The 13,202-nt window shown below is 39.9% G+C and overlaps 1 pseudogene; it reads left to right on the forward strand.

Annotated features, from left to right (window-relative positions):
* Positions 1-12,381: 12,381 nt before the first annotated feature.
* LOC118880404 lies at positions 12,382-12,505 on the forward strand (annotated as a pseudogene).
* The last annotated feature ends 697 nt before the right edge of the window (positions 12,506-13,202 follow it).

Genomic DNA, 13,202 nt, shown 5'->3' on the forward strand with positions numbered 1-13,202 from the left:
TAGTTCCCTGACCAGGTATGCAACCCGGGCCCACGGCAGTGAAAGCGCCGAGTCCTAACCACTGGACCGCCGGGGAATTCCCTAGGAAGTTCTTAAAGGGGGAGACCATGACCCTTTAGACTGAAGTCTTGGAAGGATAACCATCCTGAAGACCAGCTCCATCCTTCCTGGACTGGACCTTAGGTGGTGGTCCTCATGACCCCTTCCTCGCTGAAGTTGAAGGGCCACAGACATCTCCGGGCTGACAAATGACTCCCTAGCCATCTTAAGTTGGTTCTCAAAGAGAAGTTGTGTAGGGTTTCCCTGGTGGCACAGTGGTTAAGAATCTGCCTGCCAATGCAGGGAACATGGGTTCGAGCCCTGGTCCAGGAAGATCCCACATGCCGTGGAGCAACTAAGCCCATGCGCCACAACTACTGAGCCTGCGCTCTAGAGCCCGCGAGCCACAACTACTGAGCCTGTGTGCCACAACTACTTAACCCCGTGAGCCTAGAGCCCATGCTCCGCAGCAGGAGAAGCCACCACAATGAGAAGCCTGTGCACCGCAACGAAGAGTAGACCCCGCTCGACGCAACTAGAGAAAGCCCGTGCAGCAACGAAGACCCAAGCAGCCAAAACTAAAATAAATAAATAAAATTACTTTTTAAAAAATGCTGTGAGCAAGAAATGAAGGTGTAGGGATTGATGCAGAGCTGACTTTGGTAAAGTGAAACTCTTTAGAAGGTAATTTTTTTTTTTAGTTGAAGTATCGTTGATTTACAATGTTGTGTTAATTTCTGCTGTACAGCAAAGTGACTCAGTTATACATATATATATATATATTCTTTTTTATATTCTTTTCCATTATGGTTTATCCCAGGAGTTTGGATATAGTTCCCTGTGCTATACAGTAGGACCTTGTTATTTATCCATCCTATATGTAATAGTTTGCATCTGCTCATCCCAAACTCCCAGTCTATCCCTCCCCCAACCCCCTCCCCCTTGGCAACCACAAGTCTGTTCTCTATGTCTGTGAGTCTGTTTCTGTTTTGTAGATTGGTTCATTTGTGCCATATTTTAGATTCTACATATAAGTGATATTATATGGTATTTGTCTTTCTCTTTCTGACTTCACTTAGTATGATAATCTCTAGTTGCATCCATGTTGCTGCAGATGGCACTATTTCATTCTTTTTTATGGCTGAGTCATATTCCATTGTGTAAATGTACCACATCCTCTTTATCCATTCATCTGTTGATGGACATTTAGGTTGTTTCTGTGTCTTGGCTCTTGTGAATAGTGCTGCAATGAACATCGGGGTGCATGTATCTTTTCAAATTATGGTTTTCTCCAGATATATGCCCAGGAGTGGGATTGCTGGATCATATGGTAAATATATTTTTAGTTTTTTGAGGCACCTCCATACTGTTTTCCATAGTGGCTGCACCAACTTACATACCCACCAACAGTGTAGGAAGGTTCCCTTTTCTCCACACCCTCTCCAGCATTTGTTATTTATAGACTTTTTAATGATGGCCATTCTGACCGATGTGAGGTTGTACCTCAGTGTAGTTTTGACTTACATTTCTCTAATAATTAGCGATGTTGAGCATCTTTTCATGTGCCTATTGACCATCTGGATGTATTCTTTGGAGACATGTCTATTGAGGTCTTCTGCCCATTTTTCTATTGGGTTGTTTGTTTTTTTGTTATTGAGCTGCATGAGCTGTTTGTATATTTTGGAGATTAAGCCCTAGTCAGTTGCATCATTTGCAAATATTTTCTACCATTCTGTAGGTTGTCTTTTCATTTTGTTTATGGTTTCCTTTGCTGTGCAAAAGCTTGTAAGTTTGATTAGGTCCCATTTGTTTATTTTTGCTTTTATTTCTATTGCCTTGGGAGACTGACCTAAGAAAACACTGGTATGATTCGTGTCAGAGAATGTTTTGCCTATGTTCTCTTCTAGGACTTTGATGGTGTCACATCTTATGTTTAAGTCTTTAAGCCATTTTGAGTTTATTTTTGTGCATGGTGTAAGGGAATGTTCTAACTTCGTTGATTTACATGTGACTGTCCAACTTTCCCAGCACAACTTGCTGAAGAGACTTTTTCCCATTTTATATTCTTGCCTCCTTTGTCAAAGTTTAATTGACCATAGGTGTGTGGGTATATTTCTGGGCTCTCTATTCTGTGCCGTTGATCTGTGTGTCTGTTTTTGTACCAATACCACACTTTTGATTACTGTAACTTTGTAGTATTGTCTGACATCTCGAGGGTTATACCTCCTGCAGCTTTTTCTTTTTTTTTTCCCCTCAGGATTGCTTTGGCAATTCTGGGCCTTTTATGGTTCCATATAAATTTTTGGATTATTTGTTCTAGTTTTGTGAAAAATATCATGGGTAATTTGATAGGGATCATGTTAAATCTGTAGTTTGCTTTGGGTAGTATTGCCATTTTAACAATATTAATTATTCCAATCCAAGAACATGCGATATCTTTCCATTTCTTTGAATCCTCTTTAATTTCCTTTACTAATGTTTTATAGTTCTCAGTGTATAACTCTTTCACCTCCTTGGTCAGGTTTATTCCTAGGTATTTTTTTTTTTGGTGTGATTTGAAAAGGTATTTTTCTTTTTTTACATTCCTTTTCTGATATTTCATTGTTAGTATAAAGAAATCTTGCTACTTTGTTGAACTCATTTATCAGTTCTAGTAGTTTTTGTGTAGAGTTCTTAGGGTTTTCTATATATAGTATCATGTCATCTGCATACAGTGACAGTTTTACCTCTTCCAGAAGGCAATTTAAATACCTTGCTAGTTGCCAGAATGACTGTTCTTTTCTCTTGTGATGTTTTCTTTGTTTCTAACCTCCCAGGCTTGGAAAGACAACTCAATGATTCGGATTTCTCAAACTTTGGCAAAAACAGGTCATCTCTCTAGCTGTTGAATTTGTCATCCAAAACTTCTTTCTGTATTTGATCATGCTGACCCCTTGACTGTGACTGTCACTCATTTTTCAACCATCCCTAACTTCCTTAACTTCAGAGGTAACATATCAGATTAGGCTCATCACCTGTCCCATTTTTCCTTGATGAAGCTGAAATTCGGTTCTCTCCTTGTGTCCTCAGATAAAAATAAATAGTCCTGGTGTGTGTACCCCCCGTCAAGGTCATACTTGATTAGGATATTATAGGAACGGTTCTTATTTCCCCAGCTTAAGTCCCTTCCATATTTAATACCTAAGTGTTTCAGCCAAATGAATAATGATCCAGATGCTCCAACATGTAAAAAGGTAAGACACTGATCCCTGTCTGAGTGTCCTAGATAAAACCCATATGTGTGTGTGTATATATATATATATATGTGTGTGTGTGTGTGTGTACGTATATATACGTGTGTGTATATATATATGTGTGTATATATGTGTGTGTGTGTGTGTTTGTATATAATTTTTTTTCTTTGGCCGTGCTGTGCAGCTTGTGGGATCTTAGTTCCGCCACCAAGGATTGAACCCATGCTCTTAGCAGTGAAAGCGTGGAGTCCTAACCACTGGACCACCAGGGACTTCCCTAAAATCCCTATAAGTAAGAGCCTAAATTTTAAAAATTAATTAATTAATTAATTTTTATTTTTGGCTGTGTTGGGTCTTCTTTGCTGCACATGGGCTTTCTCTAGTTGCGGCGAGCGGGGACTATTCTTCGTTGCAGTGTGCGGGCTTCTCATTGTGGTAGATTCTCTTGTTGCAGAGCATGGGCTCTAGGCACAGGGGCTCAGTAGTTGTGGCTTGCAGGCTCTAGAGCGCAGGCTCAGTGGTTGTGGCACACGGGCTTAGTTCCTCTGCAGCATGTAGGATCGTCCTGGACCAGGGATTGAACCTGTGTCCCCTGCACCAGTAGGTGGATTCTTAACCACTGTGCCACCAGGGAAGTCCCAGTAAGAGCCTAAATTTTAACAATATATCTGACATTCTGTGTGCCCCCTTAGGGTGCACTTTGTGGTTATTTTTTTTTCTTTGGCCACACTGTGGGTCATGCAGGATCTTAGTTCCCTGACTAGGGGTCGGACCCACACCCCCTGCAGTGGAAGCACTGAGTCTTAACCACTGGATGCCAGGGAATTCCCCTGTCTGTGGTTTTGATGACCAAGTTTGGGTCTATGAATGCCTTAACAGCTGGCCTGAGGGTGGTATGTTTACTGGGATCAAAATGTTAACTTGAAACCAGACAAGAGAATATTCTCAAATGAGTGCTAAACAGTGTCATTCCTCAAGCCCCTGTTAGGTCTACACCCCTTGTCAGCAGGAAGTGGCCAGAGTGGCCATTGTCCATCTTCCTCAAGGTTGAGAAACAATCAAAAACGGTCAGTGGGCTGAACCTGTGTATAATCAGTCAAATCTATTCCACCTGCCATCACTCATCAATGCCATTTTAAGACTGTGCGCCCTGATTCACAGAAAGATAGACAAGATGAAAAGGAAGAGGGCTATATACCAGATGAAGGAACAAGATAAAACCCCAGAAAAACAACTAAATGAAGTGGAGATAGGCAACCTTCCAGAAAAAGAATTCAGAATAATGATAGTGAAGATGATCCAGGACCTTGGAATAAGAATGGAGGCAAAGATCGAGAAGATGCAAGAAATGTTTAACAAAGACCTAGAAGAATTAAAGAACAAACAAACAGAGATGAACAGTACAATAACTGAAATGAAAACTACACTAGAAGGAATCAATAGCAGAATAACTGAGGCAGAAGAACAGATAAGTGACCTGGAAGACAGAATGGTGGAATTCACTGCTGAGGAACAGACTAAAGAAAAAAGAATGAAAAGAAATGAAGGCAGCCTAAGAGACCTCTGGGACAACATTAAACGCAACAACATTCGCATTATAGGGGTCCCAGAAGGAGAAGAGAGAGAGAAAGGACCAGAGAAAATATTTGAAGAGATTATAGTCAAAAACTTCCCTAGCATGGGAAAGGAAATAGCCACCCAAGTCCAGGAAGCGCAGAGAGTCCCATGCAGGATAAACCCAAGGAGAAACACGCCGAGACACATAGTAATCAAATTGGCAAAAATTAAAGACAAAGAAAAATTATTGAAAGCAGCAAGGGAAAAACGACAAATAACATACAAGGGAACTCCCATAAGGTTAACAGCTGATTTCTCAGCAGAAACTCTACAAGCCAGAAGGGAGTGGCATGATATACTTAAAGTGATGAAAGGGAAGAACCTACAACCAAGATTACTCTACCCGGCAAGGATCTCATTCAGATTTGATGGAGAAATCAAAAGCTTTACAGACAAGCAAAAGCTAAGAGAATTCAGCATCACCAAACCAGCTCTACAACAAATGCTAAAGTAACTTCTCTAAGTGGGAAACACAAGAGAAGAAAAGGACCTACAAAAACAAACCCAAAACAATTAAGAAAATGGTCATAGGAACATACACATCGATAATTACCTTCAACGTGAATGGATTAAATGCTCCAACCAGAAGACACAGGCTTGCTGAATGGATACAAAAACAAGACCCATATATATGCTGTCTACAAGAGACCCACTTCAGACCTAGGGACACATACAGACTGAAAGTGAGGGGATGGAAAAATATATTCCATGCAAATGGAAATCAAAAGTAAGCTGGAGTAGCTATACTCATATCAGATAAAATAGACTTTAAAATAAAGAATGTTACAAGAGATAAGGAAGGACACTACATAATGATCAAGGGATCAATCCAAGAAGAAGATATAACAATTATAAATATATATGCACCCAACATAGGAGCACCTCAATACATAAGGCAACTGCTAACAGCTATAAAAGAGGAAATCGACAGTAACACAATAATAGTGGGGGACTTTAACACCTCACTTACACCAATGGACAGATCATCCAAAATGAAAATAAATAAGGAAATAGAAGCTTTAAATGACACAATAGACCAGATAGATTTAATTGATTTTTATAGGGCATTCCATCCAAAAACAGCAGATTACACTTTCTTCTCAAGTGCGCACAGAACATTCTCCAGGATAGATCACATCTTGGGTCACAAATCAAGCCTCAGTAAATTTAAGAAAATTGGAATCATATCAAGCATCTTTTCTGACCACAGCGCTATGAGATTAGAAATGAATTACAGGGAAAAAAACGTAAAAAACACAAACACATGGAGGCTAAACAATACGTTACTAAATAACCAAGAGATCACAGAAGAAATCAAAGAGGAAATCAAAAAATACCTAGAGACAAATGACAATGAAAACACAATGATCCAAAACCTATGGGATGCAGCAAAAGCATTTCTAAGAGGGAAGTTTATAGCTATACAACCCTACCTCAAGAAACAAGAAAAATCTCAAGTAAACAATCTAACCTTACACCTAAAGGAACTAGAGAAAGAAGTACAAACAAAACCCAAAGTTAGCAGAAGGAAAGAAATCATAAAGATCAGAGTGGAAATAAATGAAATAGAAACAAAGAAAACAATAGCAAAGATCAATAAAACTAAAAGCAGGTTCTTTGAGAAGATAAACAAAATTGATAAGCCATTAGCCAGACTCATCAAGAAAAAGAGGGAGAGGACTCAAATCAATAAAATTAGAAATGAAAAAGGAGAAGTTACAACAGACACCGCAGAAACACAAAGCATCCTAAGAGACTACTACAAGCAACTTTATGCCAATAAAATGGACAACCTGGAAGAAATGGACAATTTTTTAGAAAGGTATAACCTTCCAAGACTGAACCAGGAAGAAACAGAAAATATGAACAGACCAATCACAAGTAATGAAATTGAAACTGTGATTAAAAATCTTCCAACAAACAAAAGTCCAGGACCAGATGGCTTCACAGGTGAATTCTATCAAACATTTAGAGAAGAGCTAACACCCATCCTTCTCAAACTCTTCCAAAAAATTGCAGAAGAAGGAAAACTCCCAAACTCATTCTATGAGGCCACCATCACCCTGATACCAAAACCAGACAAAGATACTACAAAAAAAGAAAATTACAGACCAATATCACTGATGAACATAGATGCAAAAATCCTCAACAAAATACTAGCAAACAGAATCCAACAACACATTAAACGGATCATACACCACGATCAAGTGGGATTTCTCCCAGGGATGCAAGGATTCTTCAATATACACAAATCAATCAATGTGATACACCATATTAACAAAATGAAGAATAAAAACCATATGATCATCTCAATAGATGCAGATAAAGCTTTTGACAAAATTCAACACCCATTTATGACAAAAACTCTCCAGAAAGTGGGCATAGAGGGAACCTACCTCAACATAATAAAGGCCATATATGACAAACCCACAGCAAACATCATTCTCAACGGTGAAAAACTGGAAGCATTTCCTCTAAGATCAGGAATGAGACAAGGATGTCCACTCTCACCACTATTATTCAACATAGTTTTGGAAGTCCTAGCCATGGCAATTAGAGAAGAAAAAGAAATAAAAGGAATACAAATTGGAAAAGAAGAAGTAAAACTGTCACTCTTTGCAGATGACATGATACTATACATAGAGAATCCTAAAGATGCCACCAGAAAACTACTAGAGCTAATCAATGAATTTGGTAAAGTTGCAGGATACAAAATTAATGCACAGAAATCTCTTGCATTCCTATACACTAATGATGAAAAATCTGAAAGAGAAATTATGGAAACACTCCTATTTACCATTGTAACAAAAAGAATAAAATACTGAGGAATGAACCTACCTAGGACCTGTATGCAGAAAACTATAAGACACTGATGAAAGAAATTAAAGATGATACCAACAGATGGAGAGATATACCATGTCCTTGGATTGGAAGAATCAATATTGTGCAAATGACTATACTACCCAAAGCAATCTACAGATTCAATGCAATCCCTATCAAATTACCAATGGCATTTTTTACGGAACTAGAACAAATCATCTTAAAATTTGTATGGAGACACAAAAGACCCCGAATAGCCAAAGCAGTCTTGAGGGAAAAAACGGAGCTGGAGAAATCAGACTCGCTGACTTCAGACTATACTACAAAGCTACAGTAATCAAGACAATATGGTACTGGCACAAAAACAGAAACATAGATCAATGGAACAAGATAGAAAGCCCAGAGATAAACCCACGCACCTATGGTCAACTAATCTATGACAAAGGAGGCAAAGATATACAATGGAGAAAAGACAGTCTCTTCAATACATGGTGCTGGGAAAACTGGACAGCTACATGTAAAAGAATGAAATTAGAACACTCCCTAACACCATACACAAAAATAAACTCAAAATGGATTCGAGACCTTAATGTAAGACCGGACACTATAAAACTCTTAGAGGAAAACATGGGAAAAACACTCTTTGACATAAATCACAGCAAGATCTTTTTTGATTCACCTCCTAGAGTAATGGAAATAAAAACAAAAATAAACAAATGGGACCTAATGAAACTTCAAAGCTTTTGCACAGCAAAGGAAACCATAAACAAGACGAAAAGACAGCCCTCAGAATGGGAGAAAATATTTGAAAACGAATCAATGAAAAAGGATTAATCTCCAAAATATATAAACAGCACATTCAGCTCAATATTAAAGAAACAAACAACCCAATCCAAAAATGGGCAGAAGACCTAAATAGACATTTCTCCAAAGAAGACATACAGATGGCCAAGAAGCACATGAAAAGATGCTCAACATCACTAATTATTAGAGAAATGCAAATCAAAACTACAATGAGGTATCACCTCACACCAGTTAGAATGGGCATCATCAGAAAACCTACAAACAACAAATGCTGGAGAGGGTGTGGAGAAAAGGGAACCCTCTTGCACTGTTGGTGGGAATGTAAATTGATAGAGCCACTATGGAGAACAGTCTGGAGGTTCCTTAAAAATACTAAAGATAGATTTACCATATGATCCAGCAATCCCACTACTGGGCATATACCCAGAGAAAACCATAATTCAAAAAGACACATGCACCCCCATGTTCATTGCAGCACTATTTACAATAGCCAGGTCATGGAAGCAACCCAAATGCCCATCAACAGGCGAATGGATAAAGAAGTTGTGGTACATATATACAATGGAATATTACTCAGCCATAAAAAGGAACGAAATTGAGTCATTTGTTGAGACGTGGACGGATCTAGAGACTGTCATACAGAGTAGAGTAAGTCAGAAAGAGAAAAACAAATATCATATATTAACGCATGTATGTGGAACCTAGAAAAATGGTACTGATGAGCTGGTTTGCAGGGCAGAAGTTGAGACACAGATGTAGAGAACAGACATATGGACACCAAGGGGGGAAAACTGTGGTGGGGTGGGGATGGTGGTGTGCTGAATTGGGCGATTGGGATTGACATGTATACACTGATGTGTATAAAATTGATGACTAATAAGAACCTGCAGTATAAAAAAACAAACACAAACAAAGAAACAAAAAGACTGCGTGCCCTCCAGGTGGCTTGGAGCCTAAACATTAAGGTGTTTGCCCAAGTTGTTCTCAAGGACCTTGGAGTCAGCTGTGTCTAGTTTGAGCTGAGATAGTTATGACTGGATAAAACCACCCACCCTCCAGGGGGGCCTGCATGAGTGTCTGCTCTGTGACTTTTTTTTTAAATGACATTTCTTTCTTTCTTTAAAAAAAAGTTTTTTTAATGCATTTTACTTGTATGCTAACACGTTATATACTTGGTGAGGTACGATCTTTAGTTCTTTTTTCTTAAATTTATTTATTTTATTTTGTTTATTTTTGGCTGCTTTGGGTCTTCGTTGCTGCATGCGGGCTTTCTCTAGTTGCGGCGAGCGGGGGCCACTCTTTGTTGTGCTGTGCATGCTTCTCATTGTGGTGGCTTCTCTTGTTGCAGAGGATGGGCTCTAGGTGCACAGGCTTCAGCAGTTGTGGCATGCGGGCTCTAGAGCGCAGGGTCAGTAGTTGTGGCACGTGGGCTTAACTGCTCCATGGCATGTGGGATCTTCCCGGAACAGGGATCGAACCCGTGTCCCCTGCATTGGCAGGTGGATTCCCAACCACTGTGCCACCAGGGAAGTCCTCAGTGACTTTTTGAACATGCAGAGGCCTGTAGCTTAGTTACACCTGCGCAAAACAACAGTCATAACACCTTTTTCCAATCACCTTTCCCCACTACTCAGACTGCCCTGCTGCTTTACTCTTCATCCCATAAGTACCCCAGCTCCTTGCCTTTGGGGAGACAGATCTGAGGCTAGTTCTCCTCACTTGGCTACAGACCTGGGTGTCTCAGCATTTTGGTTTGCTGTGCATCAAGCAAAACGAACCAGATGCTGTATCAATGAGGAATACAATTGTGGGGAAGGACAAATGTGAGAAAAACAGCTAAAGTCCATAACAAGAACTCAGGAAGTTGAATGTCAACGGCTGAAATGGCTGCTCAAATTCCATTCAAGGCCTAGGATCCTTTTATTTTCCGTTCCACTATGTGGGTCTTTGTCCTCAATTATCTCATGGTTGCAAAATGGCTACCACACCTCCAGGCATTGCATCCAAGTTCCAGGAAGAAGAGAGGAGGAGGAAGGAGCAGTATCTCCTATCAGGAAAGCAGACTTCCCCAAAATCTGTAGCAGACTTTGTTGGTCAGAACTGTGACCACCACAGCTGTGATCGTTTTAGAGGCCAAAGTGTTGAGGTGGACATGTATTGCTCCTCACCCCAAACAAAGTCTGCCACAGGTGACCACTGCCACCAACACAGTGTCGCTCTGAAGTGCTGGGCAATGTGGGTTTTAAGAAGAAATGAAATAAAAGGCTATCTATATGAAAAGGAGAGGCAAGCTTTTTATTTCCAAGTAATGACTTAACCTAGAAAACATGATAAAGCAATAAACTGTTAGAGGCCTTCTAGAATGACTCAGTAAAGCTGCTTGGTGTAAAATAAATAGACAAAAGTATACCTACAGTCAAGAGTTGTTCTATATATGTTATCACAGAGCCAATTTACAAACCCCACAAAATTAGACTGAATTTAAGAATAAATATATGAACATATATGAAGAAAACTATAAACCTTTTCTGATGGTTAGATGCAGACTTAAATGGACAGTCATTTACCACATTCTCTGATGTGAAGACCTAATATTATATAGAACTATGTTAATTGTTCACAGACTGGTCAATTCTAATCAAAATCCCAATGAGATATGCAGGGGCGTGAAGAGGCTGAGTTCCGAGAAAATGATTCCTGGGTCACCTGGAAGAATAGATTAAAAAAAATTTTTTTTAGACCTTCTTAAAATGTGGTCTCAGTCCTACCATCTATGAAAACGAATGATGGAGCAGCAATAATGGAAAAGACAGGCCTATGGACCAGTGAGAAATGCAGTTCAAGAACGATGCAGGGACCTTGGGTTTTTACATCCCAGATGGATGGATTTAAGAGTTAAATGTATAATATAACCAAAAAGGGATTTAAGGAAGGGCTTTCTTAGAGCCAAGTAAAAATATAAAGAAAAATTGAATAGACCTGATTACACAGACTTCAAAAACCTCTGTACACTAAAAATGCAGTAACAAAGAAAGTGTACATTCCAGACAAATATGTGTGTACATACTGCATGTGTATTGTAAGTATATATGTGTATATATTGATATGTGCATATATTGTATATATGTATGTGTATGTATTATATGTATACATGTGTGTATATTGATATGTATATTTGTACTGCATATGTGTATATGTGTATATTGCATGTTTATATACTGCATGCATGTGTGTACATAAAAGAATGGAATAGTGGACAAAAGATAGGACTAGACAATTCATATGAAGAGAAGGACAGTCAAAAACAGGAACAAGTAACATCCTTAAATCTATCTATTTATTTATTTATTTATGGCTGCATTAGGTCTTCGTTGCTCTGCACAGGCTTTCTCTAGTTGGGGCGAGCGGGGGCTACTCTGTTGCGGTGCGCAGGCTTCTCATCACAATGGCTTCTCTTTTTGCGGAGCATGGGCTCTAGGCACGTGGGCTTCAGTAACTGTGGCACGTGGGCTCAGTAGTTGTGGCTTGCAGGCTCTAGAGCACAGGCTCAGTAGTTGTGGTGCACAGGCTTAGTTGCTCCGCGGCATGTGGGATCTTCCCGGACCAGGGCTTGAACCCGTGTCCCCTGAATTTGTAGGCAGATTCTTCACCACTGCACCACCAGGGAAGCCCAGGAACAAGTAACATTCTTAATGTATCAAAATGGCAAATATAAAAAGTGATTGGGAATTCCCGGGCGGTCCAGTGGTTAGGACTCAGTGCTTTCACTGCTATGACCCAGGTTCAATCCCTGGTCAGGGAACGAAGATCCTGCAAGCTGTGCAGTGCAGCAAAAAAAAAAAAGAAAAGAAAAGAAAAAGCGTGTGTAGTTGAGGTCTATACTGATGGGGCTTTCTCTGTAGACTTACATGGTTGGAAATGCCTCACAGAGTAACTATGTGGTTTCCTTTACTCACAGGACTAGATCTGTGGAGAAGAAGTACAAGACAGAGCTGCTAATAAACTGTGAGAAACCTGTCAAACTTTTTTTATCTTAGGTATTGGCATATGCTAACTGTTCTAGGGTATGATAGCTTAGGAGTGAATATGATTTGAACTTAATGCATGTTTAGAGGGTGTCTAAAATTCAGAACCAGGCAGATCCATCTCCTGACCCTAAACATGGTTGTACAGTAAATTGTTTGAGGAAACTGGTTCTCAAAGACTACAGGAGGGGAATTTTTTTTAAATTAATTTTATTTATTTATTTTTGGCTGTGTTGGGTTTTTGTTGCTGTGCGCGGACTTTCTCTAGTTGCGGTGAGCAGGGGCTACTCTTCGTTGCAGTGCGCGGGCTTCTCATTGCGGTGGCTTCTCTTGTTGCAGAGCATGGGCTCTAGGCGCCGGACTTCAGGAGTGTGGCTCGAGGGCTCTGGAGTGCAGGCTCAGTAGTTGTGGCGCACAGGTTTAGTTGCTCCGCGGCACGTGGGATCTTCCCGGACCAGGGCTCGAACCCGTGTCCCCCGCATTGGCAGGCGGATTCTTAACCACTGTGCCACCAGGGAAGCCCAGAGGGGAATTTTTGAAGTGTGTCAATGTTCCATTGGAGATCAAAGAAGCCCAACTAAAAAAATTGTGGACTATCACAACTATGGATTGAGCAAAAATTCTTTCTTGAAAGGGCTATTTTGAAGATTATTATTCTAATACT

The sequence above is a fragment of the Balaenoptera musculus genome, chromosome 14 (assembly GCF_009873245.2).
Source record: "Balaenoptera musculus isolate JJ_BM4_2016_0621 chromosome 14, mBalMus1.pri.v3, whole genome shotgun sequence".
Classification (NCBI taxonomy): domain Eukaryota; kingdom Metazoa; phylum Chordata; class Mammalia; order Artiodactyla; family Balaenopteridae; genus Balaenoptera; species Balaenoptera musculus.